This window comes from Pan troglodytes, chromosome 1, assembly GCF_028858775.2.
Source record: "Pan troglodytes isolate AG18354 chromosome 1, NHGRI_mPanTro3-v2.0_pri, whole genome shotgun sequence".
NCBI classification, from domain to species: Eukaryota; Metazoa; Chordata; class Mammalia; order Primates; family Hominidae; genus Pan; species Pan troglodytes.
In genome coordinates, this window is record NC_072398.2 from 6,144,802 (window position 1) to 6,164,525 (window position 19,724).

At 42.8% G+C, this 19,724-nt stretch overlaps 1 long non-coding RNA gene and 1 pseudogene across 1 annotated transcript; one reads left to right on the top strand and one right to left on the bottom strand.

Annotated features, from left to right (window-relative positions):
- Positions 1-10,476, bottom strand: part of LOC101058256 (protein capicua homolog) — a 38,361-nt pseudogene extending 27,885 nt beyond the window's left edge.
- Positions 10,477-16,236: 5,760 nt separating this feature from the next.
- LOC104004806 (uncharacterized) lies at positions 16,237-17,870 on the top strand. The gene is made up of 3 exons (XR_677855.1): positions 16,237-16,327; positions 17,023-17,289; positions 17,427-17,870. It is a non-coding gene; the product is annotated as an uncharacterized LOC104004806 (long non-coding RNA).
- The last annotated feature ends 1,854 nt before the right edge of the window (positions 17,871-19,724 follow it).

Sequence of the window (19,724 nt, forward strand, 5' to 3'; positions counted from 1 at the left end):
ATTGTATTCTTAAGTGACATGGTATTACTCTTTCTATTTGCAATCCATTTCACTGATGGATAGTTCTAGAGATCTGAAATATTGAGATTTAGCTCAGTGTTGTTTATATGAAGATAAATTCCGCTTTCCAACAACTCTCTTGTATGTGTCTAACGTCTGCCGCATGGAATGTCACAGATTATGCTTCATACTTGTCTTCCTGAGTCTTCTTTATCCCGAACACCCTGAGTTTTCGAATGGTTGACATGCCAGCTGGCTTTCTGCAGATGTACTTCTCGTGTGTAAATTTCCTTCTCTGTGAGGTATTCATATTGAACATGACCTCCAAGTGTGTTTGGGTCTGTGCAGAAGACAATAGGACTGTGATTTCTGATGATTAAAACCTGGATTGTATGTTACTGTGATCAGACACTGAGACTGAGTTAGCAAGTTTTATAGCATCTGAGTCGCTCTGTTGGAGGAAAGTGCATGTGATGGGCATTTGCTTGCTTCCCCACCAGATTCTCTACCTTCACCCTTCCTGCAAGATTCCCTAGGAAGCTGACTTCTGCTGAATGCAACACTCAGGTTCTCTGCTTCCTAGATTCTAGTTGAGTTTGGTCCATGGGAGGCCTTGGCAGAAATTTTGAGAGTAAGAGCAAATAATTACTTAACCATTAGAAAAAAATAACATGAATGTGTCCTTCTATCCATGGCCTCAGTTCCTGTTGGGGAGCCTCGGTGCCAATCCCTCGGTGCGTCACCATTTCTAATTAGTTCCTGTTTTAGTCTGCTTTTGCACGCGCGCGTGCGCGCGTGCGCATGTGTGTGTGTTGTTATAAAGGAATACCAGAGGCTGAGTAATTTTAAAGAAGAGAGGTTTATTTGGTTCACAGTTCTGAAGGTGTGCAAGAAGCATGGTGCGACCATTTGCTTCTGGTGAGGGCTTTAGGCTGTTTCCACTCATGGCAGAAGGGGAAGGGAAGCTGGCATGTGCAGAGATCACGTGGCGAGAGAGAGGGGTTTGTGCCAGGCTCTTGTTAACAACCAGCTCTTGTGGGAATTAAGAGAGCTAGAACTAGGTGGGCACGGTGGCTCACGCTTGTAATCCCAGCACTTTGGGAGGCCGAGGCAGGCAGATCACCTGAGGTCAGGAGTTTGAGACCAGCCTGGCCAACATGGTGAAACCCCGTCTCTACTAAAAATACCAAAAATTAGCTGGGCATAGTGGTGGGCACCTGTAATCCCAGCTACTCTGGAGGCTGACACAGGAGAATGGGTTGAACCCGTGAGGTGGAAGTTGCAGTGAGCCAAGATCGCACCACTACACTCCAACCTGGGCAGCAAGAGTGAAACTACATCTCAAAAAGAAAAAAAAAGAGAGCGAGCAAGAACTCACTTGGATGGCACCAAGACATTCGTGAGAGGTCCACACTCAGGACCAAAACACCTCCCATTAGGCCCCCCCTCCAACAATGGGGATCACATTTCAACATGAGTTTGGAGTGGTCAAATATCCAAACCCTAGCAGTTCCCTTAACCCTGGAAAGAGACCCTTCATTAAACTCTTTCTGCTTAATCCTTTGAGAGTGCAACAATTTCCTGCTAGGACCGTGACAGATAGAGGGACCATACAGATCACTAAAATGCTGAGGAATTTTTCAAATGAACTGCACCCAACAGACCTCCCTGATTCTGAATATATCAAACTTTTATTTTTTATTTTATTTTATTTAATTTTTTGAGACGGAATCTCGCTCTGTCGCCCAGGCTGGAGTGCAGCGGTGCGATCTTGGCTCCCTGCAACCTCCACCTCCTGGGTTCAAGCGATTCTCCTGCCTTAGCCTCCCGAGTAGCTGGGACTACAGGCATCCACCAGCACGCCCGGCTAATTTTTTATTTTTAGTAGAGACGGGGTTTCACCATGTTGACCAGGCTGGTCTTCAACTCTTGACTTCATGATCCGCCTACGTTGGCTTCCCTAAGTGCTTGGATTACAGGCGTGAGCCGCTGCACCCAGCCAAACTTTAAGAAAAACCCCAAATAGTACTTTGAACTTCACCCGCAGGGAATTATTCAAATTGGTTGTCAGCCAGTTATTTCAGGTTGTTGAGATCATCTGGCTCTTGATCTTATTAATCATCTTAGCCTTCCCTTTCAACAATTTGCTGACTTTGTGCAAATTTTATTAATATGTGATCTCTGTCTTTATCCATGGAGAGGCAGTATAGTATCATGAGGAAAAATAGACTTTGGAGTAGGCAGAAATTAGGTTTGAATTACTAGCCACGAGGCTTTGGAAACATTACTTAAACTCTATAAGCTTCAATTTCTTTACCTATAAGGTAGGTATAAAACCTGAAAGTTTTGGCATGAGTTTAGTAAAACTGTCTGTGAAGCCCTTGTGGACTGCTTGGTCCATGTAGGCATTTGATAAACGGTGGCTTTATATAGAGGAGGGAAATGCAAGCTATCTCAAAAAGAAATCAGGGAAATAAGAATGCCATCTGAAATCTGTCATATGAGAATGAAAGGAGCATAGACAGGTTTTGAGTGTGGGGTGAGGAGTAGGGGAGGGGAGGAGATAAGTGAACTGCCCCTCAGACTTCCAGGGAGGAGAAAAATGATGTCACTGGGAACTGCAGTCATTTGAAAAGATAGCAATCAAGCATTTCTTTCAGAGCCCTGTTCATCTTTCAGTGGCTTTGCTTCTCCAGATGCTTTTGCTCCTTCAATTATGTCTGCCTTCTCCCACCTCCTGTCCAACCATCTCTTCCCTTCCTTAATTCACAATTTTTCTCCCTCTTTTCAAGGCATAGTGCTTTATGAATTAGTTCTATGTTTCTGTTTTCTAATTTATTAGTTTCTGCTTTCTTATTTATTTATTTTGAGATGGAGTGTCACTCTGTTGCCCCAGTTGGAGTGCAGTGGCATGATCTCGGCTCACTGTAACCTCTGCCTCCCAGGTTCAAGAGATTCTCCTGCCTCAGCCTCCCAAGTAGCTGGAATTACAGGAGTGTGCAACCAAGCCTGGCTAGTTTTTGTATTTGTAGGAGAGACAAGATTTCACCATGTTGGCCAGGCTGGTCTGGAACTCCTGACCTCAGGTGATCTGCCTGCCTCAGCCTCCCAAAGTGCTGGGATTACAGATGTGAGTCACCGTGCCTAGCCTTCTTTCATATTTATTAATACATTATTTCCACTTTCCTAAGGATAGTTGTTGTTCAACCTTTACTAGTTTTTTTGTTGTTCATACTTAATACATTTATTTTTATTGTGCTATAGCTATTTCCCACATGTGATTTTTTTTTTTTTGAGATAGGATCTTGCTCTGTTGCTGAGGCTGGAGTGCAGTGATATGATCATGGCTTGCTGAAGCCCTGAACTCCTGAGGTTGGGTGATTCTCCCACCTTAGCCTCCCAAGTAGATGGGATTACAAGAAGTACCACTATACCTGGCTATTTAAAATTTTTTTTTGGTGTGTGTGGAGATGGAGTCTCCCTATGTTGTCCAGGCTGGTTGTGAACTCCTGGCCTCAAGTGATCCTGCCACCTTGGCATCTCAAAATGCTGGGATTACACATGTGCAATATTTTTATTATCACTATTTTCCACATATTCTGGAAATTTTATTTGGATTTCTTTTTTTTTTTTTTTTGACAGAGTCTTGCTGTGTCACCTAGGCTGGAGTGCAGTGGTGCAATCTCAGCTCACTGCAACCTCCACCTTCTGGGTTCAAGGAATTCTCCTGCCTCAGCCTCCTAAGTAGCTGGGATTACAGGCCTGCGCCACCAGGCCCTGCTAATTTTTGTATTTTTAGTAGAGACAGGGTGTCGCCATGTTGACAAGGCTGGTCTTGAACTCCTGACCTCAAGTGACCTGCCCACCTTGGCCTCCCAAAGTACTGGAATTACAGGCATGAGCCACTGTACCCAGCCTGGATTTCTTTTTGACATAGAATTATTTAAGAGAAAGCTTTTAAATTTCCATGCCGTAATTTCTAGTTTTGTTGTGTCATAATCAGAGAATATAATCTGTAGCATTTCTACATTCTCTACTTTGCTTAGATGTTTTTGCGGTGGGGTGTGTAATATGTACTCAATTTTGTAAACATTTTATGGACATACAAATTTCAATGTTTACTTTTTCAGGCTATAGGCTTTGCTACATAATTTTTGTGTATTTTGTGGTTCTCATATAGATTTTTAAATTATCTTTTTGCTGTGATAGAGATTAGAAGGGTAAATTAATGTCTCATTTACCATCATTTTTCTTTCTGTATCTCTTTTCATTTCCTGATGCTTTGGCTTTATGAAATCTTTATGTATAAAAATTGTGCACACATATCTTTATGCACAGTGTTTTGGATTTTACCCTTCATAATGAGCTTTTTTCTCTCCTTTGAATTTGACCTGGCCTGGTGTTAACAGCCCAGGTGTAAAATTCCAGTGAGAAAGAAGTCTGATGAGGAGTCAGTAGGATCTTTGGGTTGCTGAGAACTGCTCAGTACCACGGACAGCTCCCTGCACTCCAGGAAACATCCTGATTCAGTGTCTTGAGTATTGTGAAGCACAGTTAGAGCAGAAACATGGAGAATCACCTTAAAATGGCAAATTGGCTTCTGGTCTTGCATAAGACTTCACTGAGGCCTAATGGACTATGCAGGTCTACTGTCCAAAGTACAGAGGTTATTCCTAGTGTCTTTAATATTACTGTCCCTTTAGGCAAGATTATCCTTATGATAAGGGAGACTGAATTAAGCTATTTTGGCTGAGGCATATTTTTATAAATTCATCCAATTAGCTTCCCTTGTTGTAGTTTTGGCTCACCAAACATTGTTCTGATTATAATTTAGCATCCCATATAATTTCATCTGCAGGGAGAGTCTGTACTAGGCATGACGATGCTTACATATCAGCCCCTGTGACTGCAAGAGTCTCAGTATAATTTGATAACATGGCACTCAGATTCTAGACATTATTCTCTGTGTGCTTAGTGAGTGTGATGACATAACCTTCAGAAAGATTCATCCTTTCTCACATATTGATAAATCAACTTTTACATCTACAAAGTTGAGAGCCAGAAATTAAAACCTTATTAATTCACTAAGGCATCCCTATGACGGCAGTCTTCCAACTAGCTCCATTCTGGGGCACTCTGACATCATCGTACACTTTCCATTGAAAGCAGGGAGTGTATGTGATTAAAGGGAGAGCCCTGTGGCACTCCTGAAAAATCTCCCCTCCCAGTTCACATTGACTTATTAACCAACACTCATGATCATGTGAAACTCTAGAACTGGATCTGGGTGCCTGGCAGGATGACATGGTGTGAGGCTCAAGCAGCACTGTGGGAATTCAAGCATCTGTTTATTTCTGAGAGAAAAAGTGTAAAGCAAAATAATATCTTTTAACAAACATTTGTATTTGACTAAAAAGGAAGCAAGCACTTAATTTCTGAATTTGCTAACTGCTCTTCTGAGCTGAGAATATCTGTGTTGAATATTAGTCATTATCCAGATTTGGCACAGAATAATCCCGAGGGTTAAATGACATTGTTCCTACAGTGGGCACCTGAAGACTGGCTATAAAAGCAATCCTGGACAGGGGCGGTGGCTCACGCCTGTAATCCCAGCACTTTGGGAGGCCAAGGTGGGTGGGTCACGAGGTCAGGAGTTTGAGACCAGCCTGCCAAAATAGTGAAACCTCATCTCTACTAAAAATACAAAAAAATTAGCTAGGCATGGTGGCAGACACCTGTAATCCCAGCTACTTGGGCAGCTGAGGCAGGAGAATCACTTGAACCTGGGAGGCAGAGGTTGCAGTGAGTCGAGATTGCACCAATGCACTCCAGCCCAGGCGACAGTGTGAGACTCTGTCCAAAAAAAAAAAAAAAAAAAAAGAAAAAAAAGAAGAAAAAAAGAAAAAGGAAAAATAAATAAATAAGTAAATAAATAAATAAATAAAAGCAACCCTAACACTACTGAGGCTATGACAGTGGCACTTTGCTCTTCTGTTAGGATCTTGGGAAAATTTTTTCCCCCTGTATACAGTATAATAAACTTGGTTCTTATTTCTCTTTCTCTCCCCCTCATTTTTTCTTCCCTCCCCACCACCACATGCACACACACAAATAGACAGATTTGTTTATATTTGACTTTCTAAAAACCTGTTACTAGAAAGGCACATTAATACATTTCTCCTGTGCTGATAGTAATCAGGCAACTCTGGTTTCTATCGGAGGCAATTTCTTACGTATTAAATGCCAGAAAAAGGGCATCCCTCCATTTTTGTAGAGAGCCTTTCTTTATGAAGACTAATGACCACATTAGTTATTCAGTCAGCCAATAATACTTACCAAATGTCAGTAGAGCAGAAGTGAACACCAACAGAAAATCACATTTTACAAATGCAATTTACTTGGTATCCTAACATGCCATGTCATAATAATTATTGAGGCTTCTCTTCTCTGCTGCATTGGTCTAATGAATGTGGCTAGTAAAATATGGGTGCCCATGTAGCCTCCTGGAAGCACCTGTATGACTTTTCTAGAAGCGAGGTTCCTGGATAAAGATGAATTTTTAAAAGCTGGAATGAATGAACAGCAATAGCAGGAGGAGAAAAGTGAGTGAGGGCTCTCCAAGAAGCCATCTGGCAGGCTAAGGGTTCTGAGGGAAGCTCTGGTTTCAGAAGCAACTCAGGAATTACTTCTGTCATATTAGGATGGGATGGTAGGAGATTGGGAACTCTAGGGACTAGAAGTCATTTAATTTCCTATCTACAATCCTTAGAAGAGGTTTTGAGACTTGCAACCCAGGACCTTAACTAATCATCTTCCCTCAGCATTGATAGAATTCTTTATTATACATGTTAATATCAGATTAGTCAGAATGGGCTAGATTATGCTGTGTTAACAGCCATTCTCTAAATCTCTGTGGCTCAACAGGGAGCTCTGCCTGTCATGGTCACTTGGGACCCAGGCTTTGGGTATAAGGCTACAGCACATGGAAAACGTATGAATGTCTCTCAGATTCTTAAAGCTTCTGCTGGAAGTGACATGTCATTCTGCTCACAGTTCATTGGCTAAATGAGTCACGTGGCTGTCTCTAACTTCAAGGATGGTATGAAATTGCAATCCTACCATGTTTCTAGAAGGAGAACCAGCCCTAATCACAATGCTACATGTTTACAGCTTGCCTTATAGAGTTTACTGTATTCTCCTGGTATAATTTTCTTACATGCTCAACTGGAGAGGAAGCTCTTAAATAGAAAAAAATCACAGTAAATTTCCTTTAAAAGATCTATTTTACAACTCTGGCATGATGGAGCACAATGGAGTCCTTAGTAATGGACTCCATCTCTTCCATCAGATCAAATCTTGAGAACTGAAGTTAAAATTTGAATAATGAAACCAAAGGAAAAAAATTAAATGAATTTTAAGACAATTGAGATAAGAACTGTGGCATCAGCATAATTCAATTTAATAATGTATTAAATATTTTGCAGAAAAGTGAAAAGAAATTGATAGCCAAATCAATGCAGCATTAAGTCACCATTTGGTCTAATTTCTTGCTGAATTGACAAAACAAAACACTAGTTTAGTTATATAAACATGGCTGATGTTTATACAAACAACAGAATTTGCTGGTAGCATTATCACTGGAAAATAAGATGTGTACTTAATTCTTGTATGTTCTGAGCCCATCTAGGAAGAACATAAAAGACGAAGAACAAAGCAATCACAGGATGTTATCATGAAAATATCACCTTTGGCTGGAGTAAAGTTTTGGCTAAATGTGGCACTAGTATTTATTACAGCTCACCTTTTTATAATGAAAGGCTATGGACTGAACATTCTTATTATTTCCCATTTTCTTACCACTCTATCCCAATACACATGCACATGCATGCACACGTGCACACACACTGGCACCCACACCCATGCATGTGGGACACACAGAGCAGCCCAGGCAATTTCAATTGTTGGGAGCTTTGCTTTTATTAGGTATTAGTCTATGGACTCGCTTTCTCTTTAGAAAGACTAAGTGAAACCAAACTCATTTCCACCCAGTTAGCCTGCTGGAACCTGTAACAGTTACTGTAATGTTAAAAGCAGTAAAACAAAATAAAAACCAGTCAGTTCACTTACTCCCGAAGTCCGCAGTTTGGTGTTCAGCTTTAAAACATATGCTCTGGGCGTCCTGTGGTGGCTACCAGAGGCTTTGGTGAGTCATTGTCAACCCAGTGGCTAGAGAAGTGCTGGAATGCCCCTCTTAAATACAGAGCCACGTTTGTCCTTCAGAATGGCTGCTTGAATGAATTTATTGCTCAACTTGAAAGGCCATTTTTTATAACCCACTGCAGTTGTGCTTCATGGGTTTCTCCACCTATCCTGTAAAGTGTATTGGGAAATTAATTTTGTAGATTTCCTCACACTGCAGTGACTAGGGAAATCACCCATTCGTTATTATCTAATGAGGAGAAAGTGGAAACATCTAGAAGCACTGCTCCCATACTCCTCCCCAGCCCACACAGACACCTACCTCAGGCCCTCCCTGTCCCAGGTGAGCAGAGGGCCCCACCTTCGGAGGTTGCCTCCCTTCCACCTTCACCAATCCTATGACCAGATTATCCCCAAGGAAATGTCAATTTCCAGGCAGCAAGGGAATCATATAAAGATAAGATCATTGAGAGATTTTTTTTCCTCTGTGATTGGCAGTTTATATTTTCTTGGGTCTACAAATCTGACAGCATTTATTAAATTTTCTAGTTTGATACTGACCTCTGTCTGATGCTGGGCTGTCACCATGCCCAAGACTGAGGGGACCCACAGTCTAGCTAGAAGGCATGGATCAATTCCAACTGTCCTACCCCTAGCCTGTGGGCAGGAGAAAGCTTTCAGGCTCTGGCAGAGGAGTCCCAGGGGCAGGATGCATGATCTTCCACTGTGCCTCCCAGCCATGCTGAGCAGCAAAGCAGACCATGAGCAGGTCTCCCTTAAATTCATTTGCTTGATTTGTCCTTGAGTGTCCTTGGATGGGTTTGTTCCCTCCTTGTCCAGTATGTCTTGGTCATCCTGATTCCTGGGCTTGGCTCCCAGGTTGATTCTTTCCCTGACACAAAACAGGCACTATGGGCAAAGACACCTGCAGCCTTAGAGAGACCAGAGATGCTGGATGTTTCCTGTTAGCACTCAGGAAAGCTCAGAGCCTTTGATGAGCATCTTTTGATCCATTAGTTAAAACCACGCTGGGTTCTTTATAGTGGTTAGTTAGCTCTGGGCTATGGATTGTGGAAGACATTTATTTCTTCTTTGGATTCACCTGGATTTTCTGCAACGGACATGTATCGATAAAATACATGGTGCTTTTCAGAAATTGCCCCATCATCATGTTGCTGTTGTTGTTATTGATATTGTTGTTTCTGATGGATAGAGATCTAGGCCTGACACTCCAAGCAGTGTGAACAGCATTTACCTTGATAAGCATTCTTACATCTTAACCCTCGGGAATTTTAAATAGAAGTGTTCCATGTGATTAAATTAACAGGTTTAGAGATGGGTGTCCTGGTTATTTCCTTTGTTCTCCTCCTGGTAGCTGCCTGCACTCACAGCATGTTGGGAATGGTGATTATAAATGTAACCATGCTCTCTTCTTGTAAGTGGAGAGCCCAGGTACCTCTTATCCAGCATGTGACCCTCTTTCTACCTCAGGATAGTCATACTCTTAGGCTTTCTGGATTTATTCAGGGCCAAAGGAGTGGTCAAGGTCCTTTTTGTTTTGCCCTACTCCCTTTGGAAAACATTTAGTTTATGCCCATGTTACAGATTGCAAAATACAGGCACATATTCTCACTAATGTGGTCTGCATGTCCCTTTGCAAGGACATGCAATGTGACTTCACTACTCCTTTCATCAAGAAAAGGAGCCTCTTGGCCGGGCACGGTGGCTCACGCCTGTAATCCCAGCACTTTGAGAGGCCAAGGCAGGCGGATCACGAGGTCAGGAGATGGAGACCATCCTGGCTAACACAGTGAAACACAGTCTCTACTAAAAAATACAAAAAAAAAAAAAAAAAAATTAGCCGGGCGTGGTGGCAGGTGCCTGTAGTCTCAGCTACTTGGGAGCCTGAGGCAGGAGAATGGCGTGAACCCAGGAGGCAGAGCTTGCAGTGAGCCTAGATCGTGCCACTGCACTCCAGCCTGGGCAACAGAGCGAGATTCTGACTCAAACAAAAAAAAGAAAAGAAAAGAAAAGAAAAGGAGCCTCTTTACCCTAATCTGGGCAAGCCTTGAAACCTGATTTGCCAAAAAAAATATGAAGGAAGCAATGTGATGTGATTTTCCAGGCTAGAATGTAAGAAGCCTTGGAGCTTCTGTTTTTACTGTCTTCAGATGCTGCCTGAAACCACTGTAAGAAGCTCTAACCTACTGGAGGATAAGGGGTGAGCCCAAGAGCATCAAGGCTCCCATCAACAGCCAGTCCTGTGAGTGAGGCCATCTTGGACCTGCCAGCTCAGTAAACCCTTTTGCTGAACACAGCCCAAGGAAGGAACCCTTGCAAAATGAAATCATGTGGTCAGTTTGCGGGGTGGTTATTACACAGCAGTAGATGATTGAAAAGGCCCAGTGTCTTCCTGGGGACTGAAACACCCACCTCCTGTTCATGTTGATACACGGTGAGCAGAATATGGATGTGGGAGTGGTGTTGGTTGCAGGTGAGGTAGAGAAGCAGTGAACAGAGCACGAAGACCTGATGTTCCAGGGTCGGGAGTTTAGACTTGATCCTAACAGCGGCCATAGGCGGATTTAGGCAAGAGAGTAACGTGGTCAGATTTTCATTTTAGAAAGTTACTCTGACATCCATGTGGAGAATGAACTTGAAGGTCACAAGGCTGATGGAGCCAGGAAGACCATTTGGGAGGTGATTGTAGTAATCTACTTAAGAGTTCATTACGAGCTGGGGAATGGGGAGGTGTTAGAGAAGAGAAAATGGATTTGAAGAGCTGAGGGATGTTAAAAAGGCAAAAGTGGGCCAGGGATGGTGGCTCATGCCTGTAATCCCAGCACTTTGGGAGGCCAAGGTGGGCAGATCATGAGGTCAAGAGATTGAGATCATCTGGGCCAATATGGTGAAATCCCCTCTTTACTAAAAATACAAAAATTATCTGGATGTAGTGGCACACACCTATAATCCCAGCTACTTGGGAAGCTGAGGCAGGAGAATCGCTTGAACCCAGGCAGCGGAGGTTGCAGTGAGCTGAGATTGCACCACCGCACACCAGCCTGGTGACAGAGCAAGACTCCATTTAAAAAAAAAAAAAAAAGGAAAATTGTTGGGACTTGCAATTAATTGGGTGAGGAAACTGAGTGGCAAATGGTCTCAGCTCTACACATGGAGAGCCCTGGGGACATAGGGAGAGCACATTTGGAAGGAAAGATGATGATTTTAGTTCTTAAAATTTTGTTTGTGGAGAAGGCATTCAGACAGAGAATTCTGTTGGGCAGTTTTACGTAGACAACTACATCTAAAGAGGTCAGAAGTGAACTTCAATAAAATTGAGGTGACCAATGATCATCAGTTTTAAAGAGGACATATTTTCTTTTTCTGTTAAAGGGAACACACCTATGAGTCAGAAAGCCAGACTTTTATTTTTTCTCGCCAAAGGTTATTGTACAACCTACAGAAGAGAGTGTAAACACTGGTCTTTAAGATGAATTGTAAAGCTCTAAAGAGAATAAGAAAAATTGTGTTTCATGGTTTATGATGGATAACATTTTAGAGTTGATTTCATAAGAGAATTCATTAAGCCAATAGACAACCATGGCATTTTAACTGTAGTGTTTAAGTATCTTTAGCTCTGATTTTTTAATTAGCAGAAGCAAATAAAGAGAGCTTCGTTTTAACCATGAGAACTCTCTCTTCTGTACTTCATGTGACTAAATTTGTCCAGATGCTGCCGTTCAAATAATCACAGCGATTGCCAACATAATGGTTAATTTCCTGAGAAGTAAGTTCATGCTTTGCCTCAGTTTGCTCCCCTGTAAGGTCAGACAGAAAAATAAGAATAAAACCGACTAATAGGTATTGATTGCCTCTGGAACAGCTATCAATATAAAGAGCCAGACAAAATACATAATAAAGAATTGTGTTAGTGCCAGAGAGACTTTAGAGATCATTTGCCCATCTCTTTACCTTCTCCCACTTCTTTCTGTCCCTCCACCCCCCCCAGGTCTGATACAGACACACGGGATATTAGTAAAGGATAGTATTTGTTGAGAGCCTTTTGTGTGTCAGGCACTGCTTCTAAACGTTGTATAATACCAGCTCATTCAATCTTCAAATCAATGCTATACAGTAGGTACTTTTCTTTTCTTTTTTTTTTAATTTTACAGCTGAGGGACTGAGGTATGGAGAGGTTAGGTAACCTGTTCAAGGACACCAAGCCAGTCAGGGTGCCACTGGACCTAAGACAAGGTAACCTGGCTCTGAGACCAACCCCACAGAGAAGTATGTGGATGCTGACAACACTGTAGGAAGTTACAAGGAGCAAAAGAATAGCAGCCTCAGCCCTGAATTCCACTGTAAGCTTCCCTCTAATCTTCCCTGCCTCACTCTCAATCAAATAAAGAGCTGATCAGGAAGCAACTATGCACGGTCTTCCCCTCCACACCTCCAGCCCCAGTTCCCTTCCCCAGACTCAGTGCCAGCCTGTGCCAGCCCCCAAGATGGCAGTGTGGAGCCATGCACTAGGTCTGCCTCACACCCAGCAGTCGGCTGTGGGTTCTTTGTATCTGTCAGAGTCCTGGCAGGAAATGGGTTCATTCTCAAAGGGTTAACTAGGAAGAATTTAGTGAAGGGTCTGTTTACAAGGTTCAGGAACTAACTGAAAATGGTGAAGCACCCAGGGACTGGCACTGGAGCTTCCCCACAGGAGCTGAGGCCAGAGAAGTATACATCCATTGTTGTTTTAAAGAGTGGTTAACTATCTATTTGCTCTTACTTTCAACATTTCTGCTGGGGCCTTGCATTGAGCAAACTCAACTGTAATCTAGAGAGCAGGGACTCCTGAGTGGCACATTCAGTGGGAGTCAGCTTCCTAGGGAATCATTTATTTATTTATTATTTATTTATGAGACAGAGTCTCACTCTGTGGCCCAGGCTGGAGTGCAGTGGTGCGATCTTGGCTCACTGCAACCTCTGCCTCCCGGGTCCCTGTTCAAGCAATTCTCCTGCCTCAGCCTCCTGAGTAGCTGGGATTACAGGCACATGCCACCATGCCCAGCTAATTTTTGTATTTTTAGTAGAGACGGGGTTTCACCATGTTGGCCAAGCTGGTCTTGAACTCCTGACCTTGTGATCTGACTGCCTCGGACTCCCAAATTGCTGGGATTACAGGTGTGAGCCACTGAGCCCTGCCTTCCTAGGGAATCTTGTAGGAAGGACAAAGGTAGAGAATCTGTCTGATGGCGGAAGCAAATGAATGCCCATCACATGCACTTTCCTCCAACAGAGCAACTTGGATGCTATGAAACAATGCTAAGTGAGTCTCAGTGTCTGTTGCAGTAATATTGTACATACTGTAGGTCTTAATCATGGGAAATTACATGCCCGTTGCCCTGTGCACAGACCGGAGCGCACTTATGGGGGGCCCGTAGTCCTCCTTTCAGACATCTTTTGTTTCTCTGCCCAAACAAGTGGCCTTCCCATAGAAGACTGCCCAGAGAACCCTATGGCAACCCTACCCTCTTATTCCACTTTATTTTTCTTCAAAGTGTTTTTTACTCCCTGTTGTTATGTTAGACTCTATATTTCTGTATTTGCTGTCCTCCAACTTGAAAAGAACCTCTGAGAGGGGAGGGACTTTCCTGGTCACATTCACTTGTCCCAGCACCTACGATGGTGCCTGACATATCTCAGGGGCTCCTTAAATATTTATTGCTTGACAATGGGCATCATGGCTCAGCCTCCTCTGGGGTTAGGAGGCTGGAGGAAAGAAACTTTAGCATGAGTGCAGTGAGAGTAAAAGAATTCAGCAGCTCTAATCAGGGAATGAATCTGGTGTGTAATAGGATCTCAAGGCTTGACTCCTAGTCTAAGACCATTTCTGGAGTTTGCTGACTTGATCCCCATCCTTCATCATTAGCACTTTGCAGGGAAGGAGCTGAGCATGGATCTTGACTCTGAATTGGCTGGGGCATGCAAAATCAGGGGAACGCTTGGTGTTGCCCAGGCTGAGCTCTGCCTAGACACATGTGAGGGCCAAGATCTGGTTTGTGTTTCATGAGCTCTCCCAGGATGAAGACCCAGCCAGGCTGTCTGAAGAAGGGGTGTTCTTGAGTAGGAGGGAAGGTCTGCTCCAATACGAAAAATCTAACAATAGCATAGTCCTTAAGAGCTTGAGCTTTGAAGAGGGAGGACAGACCCATTTAAGGCACGAAAAATAAAGGAAACTCTTGAGTCCCTCCAAGGAAAATTCCAGCCACCTGGCTAGCCTCAAGAAGTAGATGAGCACCCTGATAAGTAAGAAGGTAATAATAGCTTAAAACAATAGTCAAGAAAATTAGAGCCACAAACTAATCTTAAATGACGAGTTAATGGGTGCAGCACACCAACATGGTACATGTATACATACGTAACAGACCTGCACGTTGTGCACATGTACCCTAAAACTTAAAGTATAATTTAAAAAAAGAAAATTGGAGCCACAAAATGTTTGTTTCCCTATAGAAACTAGAGATAACATCTTAACATATGTCCCTGAGTTGTTTTGTAGAAACCCAGACCCCGCTAAATGGAAAATACCACCTGTTGGCTGGTAGATCTCAGATAAGGAGGAACTGAGGACTGAACTCTCACAACTGTTCTTTGTTCTAAATTTCTTCCTGAGGGACCTGGAGGAAGTCACACCCACAGGCCAGAGCAGAACATTCCTTTCTGCTGACCCCAAGTTTGTAGCCAAAACTTAACCAATCACAAATCAGAAAATCTTTGGGTTTTTGTTTGTTTGTTTGAGACAGTCTGCTGCCCAGGCTGGAGTGCAGTGGCACGATCTCAGCTCACTGAACCCTCTGCCTCCCAGGTTCAAATGATTCTCATGCTTCAGCCTCCTGAGTAGCTGGGATTACAGGTGCACACCACCAAGCCCAGATAATTTTTGTATTTTTAGTAGAGATGGTGTTTTGCCATGTTGGTCTGGCTGGTCTCAAACTCCTGGCCTCAAGTTATCCACCCACCTTGGCCTCCCAAAGCGCTGAGATTACAGGTGTGAACCACAGCACCTGGTCTCAAATCTGAAAATCTTTGAATTCATCTAATGGTCACCTATCCTGTGGGCCCTCACTTTGAGATATTTTGCCTTTTTTGGCCAAACCAATATGTAGCCTCCATGTATTGTATGACCTTGCCTGCAACCTCTGCCTTCCCACCTTTAAAAACCCTTACACATAAGCCATCAGGGAGATTAGGCCTTAAGGATTAGCTGCCTGATACTCCTTGCTTGCTGCCTGCAATAAATTCCTCAACTTCTGTCTCAGCAATGCCGATATCAGTGCTTGACTTTGATAGGCTGGGTGGATGGATCCAAATTTGGTTTGGTGACCCTTTGAGCTTAGATTCAAAATTCTAGTTTTGTCACTCTGCAGTTTTGTGATCTTGAGCAAGTTGCTTAACCTCTCTGAGCCTTGTTTGTCATGTGTAATGAAAAGAGCTATACTTACCTTGTGAGGTAGTCCTCAGGATTCAATGAGATAATAAGTACTCACTAAACAAAACTCGTTATTACAAAAGAATCACGTTGTCTCTGAAGTGGGCAATTCAACCCATTTCTAGGAGATTTTAAACATGATTTTAGATATTTGGTGTGATTTTGTGAATGGGTTTATCGTTAATAGCTTTCATGCTCCAGAATTTTCTTGAATAATAGGTTTTTGCAAAGTGCATTCCATGGAATACTCATTTGGGTGACGTTAATAGACATCACTCAAAAGCTGGGTGAATATTACAATGTTTACTTCATCTGTAACAAGCTGAGTAGCTACAGTACATATCTAAGAGGGGGCTCTAATTCTCAATATTTTCCAAATTTATTAGATCACAGACTTTTCTTTTAGTGAAGTGCTTAATGAAACTTAAGTTCTGTGAAAAGTACTTTGAGAAATATTGCTTTAAAAAGAAAAAGATTGAGCCCTGTATTGGGGGAAATATCTAATATTATATTAAACAAAAAAGTCCCACTGAAGAAAATCATCTTATTGTTCATAGACCTTAGTTTAGGTATTGGGGCCAAAGGATGGATGACCATTTCAAATGATCCAGGTGAAGGCAGGAGGAGAGCTCAAAGTCTGATCTGGTGAGTAAGTTGTGAAGGGAATATGATGAAAATGTGCACTTCTATTGCAAAGAAATCATGAGCTAGGTTTATACGCTATGCTGTGAATGGCCAATAGATTATAAATTCAACAGTCTCCCTGTCACAGCTATGGTAATGACGACTGTTTAGGCCTTAGGGGAGCTTTAGGGAGAGGCAATTTCATACTTAAGTCACACTGACTTAAAAAGTGAAATATTTGAAATCATTGTTGAAATCATGTGGAGGTCGTCAGCAAGCAGGTGAGGTTGGAATGCCTATCATTTTCCTCAAGCTCACGTCCTCCCATTTTCTTATTTGAAAATCTATTTGGCTCAGAAAGTACACCTAGGGTTAGTCAAAAATCACCTCCTGATGTTCCTTTTAAAGGAAGCTTCCAAGTTATTTGAATAGCTTCCAAGTTATTCATCGAGAAACAAAGCAAATTCAAAGATTATGTCCGTAGGCACAAACTGGATTTTAAGAAATCCTGGCTGCATAAACAATTGTCTTATAGAAAAGAATTTCTGTTCCTCTTTTCCCTCCCCTTGTCAATCCTATTTGTTTCAGACCTGGGTTCAAACACTAGCTGTAGAGGCTATAAGCTATTGGAAGCACATTTGAGCCTGAAATAAACTGAACCTCTTTTGCCTTGGTTTTCTCTCTTGTAAATGGGGATTTTTATGCCTACCTCAAAGGTACGTTGCAAGGATCGAGGGACAGAAAGTGCAGCAAGTGGCCAATGAATACAAGTCTGGTTTTCTGAGCATCCTTGCAGCTGCAGGCTTCAGTCTACCAGAGAATGTGAGGTGTTATTCTTCTAGGGCAGTGGTTAGAAAAGAAAATGAAAGTAGCAGTACTCTTTTCCTAATGCAACCATAGATGGATGACCAGAATTTGTAATCCATAAGGTAGAAGCTGCTGTGCCTGAGGAAATAGAAAGTGGGCAGAGGTGGAGGGGCAAGGTAGGGAGTGGAGTGGAAGGTAGGGAGAGTTTGATCCTAGCCTGCACTGCTCCTCAGAGGTACTTTAGCCCCTTTGGAACAGTATTAGAAAATCATGGCTCTATCAACTCATGTCTGAAAATCAATTGCTATTTCAGAGCAGGAGGTGACCAATCTTGGAAATAAGGAAGGGAGAGAGGCAGCCAAGCCAGCAGCTCCTAGGATTAGTCACTGCCTGGAGCCAGCTCTTGGAAGTTCCCCAGGAGCGGTCCAGTCTTATGTCATGTCTAGTCAGCAGAGTCCCAAAGAAGCTTGTCATTCTCTAGGCATTTGTGCTTACATTCTGATGGGCCTAATAGCAGGGAGATGACATGGAGCCCAGGCAGAACAGCTGAGATTTCTACTGGTCGTGACCTCCATCTTCTCCTTCATACCTTTCCTACCTTTCTTTTTCCAGGCATTCAACAGACATTTATTACCCAGTAAGTGCCAGGTAGTAAGCCAGGACCTGGGGAGAGCAGATGAGTAAGACACCGTCTCTGTCTCTCAGGAACTCTCAGATTCTTAGGGACACATGTACATCCTAATAAACACAGTGCATCTCATGAATGTGTAAGTTTAAATTATTGATATAGGCACACACAGACAGAGGGACTTCATTCCTTGCAGGTTCTATAGTATTTCATGCCCACTCTCCTTTCTTCCCTTGCTGCTCACATCATCCTTCCTTCAAGGAATTTGGGGGGATGGTAGACTGAAAGTGGCCCTTTCTGCATAATTCTTCTTGAAAATAAACATTTGCTCTCTTCTTAGAGGCTGACTATACTGAGAGCTACGACTCCTTGGCTCCTTATTAGCCATTGGGTTATTGCTAAGCCCTTTACATATGTTATATCATTTAATTGTATTGAATCTTCACCATAACACTTCAATGGAAATATTTTTCCAAATAAGGAAAGGTGAGACTCAAAGTAGTTGTATTAGTCTGCATTGCTATGAAGAACTACCTGAAACCGGGTAACTTATAAAGAAAAGAGGTGGGCCGGGCGCGGTGGCTCATGCCTATAATCCTAGCACTTTGGGAGGCCGAGGTGGGCAGACCACGAGGTCGGGAGTTAGAGACCAGCCTGGCCAACATGGTGAAACCCCGTGTCTACTAAACACACACACACACACACACACACACACACACACACACACACACACAAATTAGTTGGGTGTGGTGGTGCACACCTGTAATCCTAGCTACTCAGGAGGCTGAGGCAGGAGGATTGCTTGAACCCTGGAGGTGGAGGTTGCAGTGAGCCAAGATCACACCTCTGCACTCCAGCCTGAGTGACAGAGCGAGACTCCATCTCAAAAAAAAAAAAAAAAAAAAAAGAAAGATGTTTAATTGACTCTCAGTTCCACAGGCCATACAGGAAGCATGGCTTGGGAGGCCTCAGGAAACTGACAATCATGGCAGAAGGTGAAGGGGAAGGAGGCACGTCTTACTTGGCTGGAGAAGGAGGAAGAGAGCTAAAGCGGGAGTGCTGTACACTTTTAAACAACCGGATCTCATGAGCACTCTATGATGAGACAGCACTGGGGGATGGTGCTAAACCATTAGAAACCACCCCCATGATCCAATCACCTCCCATCAGGCTCCACATCCAACACTGGGGATTACAATTCAACATGAGATTTGGGTGGGGACACAGAGCCAAACCATGTCAGTAGCAAAGAGATTTTCCCACACAGCTAAAAAAAAAAAAAAAAAAAAAAAGGCAGAATCTGGATGTGTGCTTAGGTTTGTCTGATTCCTGGTACACTCCCCTATGCCATTTCTGATCTGCAAAGAACCTGATCCCAAAGCCTGATCCCAATATGATCCTAGAGCCAAGAGATGAGGCGTGAAGTAGCCACCTCCTTTGTGTGCTTTCAAATCAGATATGGCAAGATGCTTTGAAAAATCAGTCAACTGGATTAAGCAATGCCTAAGTATGAAAGGATCCTTAGAGGAACTAAACCATTTCTTCATTTTGCTCCATGTTCTTTCTGTGGCTCTACCAAGTTTGTAGGTTAAGAGCAAGGCAACAAAGCTCACTGAGTTTTTCTTCGACACTGAATCGACTCGTTGTCTCAAGAAAAGGGAGTCATTGCCCTAGTCTTATCTCATAACATTTACGTTTCTTTCTTTTGACTAATGGAGATGGTGCTCCCTGCTCTCTCTAGGAGACCACAGGACCTAGATGATAACCTGCATCCCTAATCCTAAAGGGAGGCTAAGAGCAGTAATGATGGCCCTCTATTTGCAATAGATTACACTTTTCCCATATAAAGCTCTTAGAACTGTCACTGTGAATGATGTGCTGATTGGAGATAATGGTGACAATGATAATTTTATAATTGCACTTTGTACTTCTCATCTCCTCCTGGAATCACAAAAGAATTTCTACATATCCCTTACTCAAAAT